Source organism: Magnolia sinica, chromosome 3 (genome assembly GCF_029962835.1).
Source record: "Magnolia sinica isolate HGM2019 chromosome 3, MsV1, whole genome shotgun sequence".
Lineage (NCBI taxonomy): Eukaryota > Viridiplantae > Streptophyta > Magnoliopsida > Magnoliales > Magnoliaceae > Magnolia > Magnolia sinica.
Genome location: NC_080575.1, coordinates 37,491,038 through 37,492,241, shown reverse-complemented (window position 1 = coordinate 37,492,241; position 1,204 = coordinate 37,491,038). Strand labels below are relative to the sequence as shown.

Below are 1,204 nucleotides of genomic sequence, written 5' to 3'. Positions count from 1 at the left end.
AATTCTTTAGAATTTGAGGGCTGTGAGTGTTTCATGCCCAAGTGGGTTCGTGATAACACTCTTCGGTTATGAGTCAAGGAGGATTAGTTGAAGGGTTGCCTATCCATCATCGGATTAGACACCACTTAAGATCCTCTAAATCAGTAAAATTTATGGCTACACATCAACCTCAACACCCAGCTGAGGAGGCCCATGATTAGAATGAAATGCATCATGCACCCCTGCCTCGTACTTTATGAGATTATTTACAACCAGCGGGGGTGCGTACACCTTCCTGCATGATATTCCCATTGAATGCAGGAACCATGGATGTCAAAACGGGGGTGATTCAACTACTTAAATTTTATGGACTAAAATTTGAAAGTCCATACTTGCATATGAAAGAGTTTAATGAGATAATATCTACATTACACTTCCTAAACATGTCTAAGGACACAATGAGATTGAAATTGTTTCCTTTCTTTTTGAAAGAAAATGCTAAGCCATGGTTATAGTCCTTAAGACTACGGTCCATTGGCACATGGGCTGAGATGATAAGGGAGTTCCTTAAAAAGTTCTTCGCATATCATAAAACGAATACCTTAAGGAAAGCAATCATGAATTTTGCGCAAAAAGAGGATGAGACCTTCTTCCAATGTTGGGAGAGATTTAAGGATCTCATAAATTCATGTCCACAACATGGCCGCAAAACATGGCGGATAATGAGCTTTTTCTTAATGAAGGATTGACCTCATTCATACGCTAATTTGTGAAGATGATGTATAATGGCGAATTCATGAACAAGGAAGTCGATGATGCATGAGATTATTTTGATAAACTCGCTGAAAACACGCAATCATGAGATACAACCTTAATAACAACCACTTCTAAGCCTACTCAATCAAAGGAAAGGGGAGAAATTTATGTTTTAAAAGAGAAAGATGATATAAATGCAAGAGTGGGTAAACTCACAAGAAAAGGCAAGGCTATGGAACTTAACAAGGAAAAACCCAAAAAGGCTGTGGAAGTTGCTTGTGGTATTTGTGCTTGTAATATACATACTACTGAAAATTGCCTAACAATTCTTGCTTTTCAAGAGATATTGAATGAGAAATCAAATGCCATAAACAACTACCAAAGATCTTTCAAATAACCCACCTTAAATACATATAACTCTAGCTGGAGAAACCATCCAAATTTCAGTTGGAGGAATGGACAAATGGCT

General features: G+C 37.6%; 1 non-coding gene across 1 annotated transcript; it reads right to left on the bottom strand.

Annotated features, from left to right (window-relative positions):
- Nucleotides 1-577: 577 nt before the first annotated feature.
- LOC131241828 (small nucleolar RNA R71) lies at nt 578-685 on the bottom strand. The gene has a single exon (XR_009169396.1). It is a non-coding gene; the product is annotated as a small nucleolar RNA R71 (small nucleolar RNA).
- Between the last annotated feature and the right edge of the window lie 519 nt (nt 686-1,204).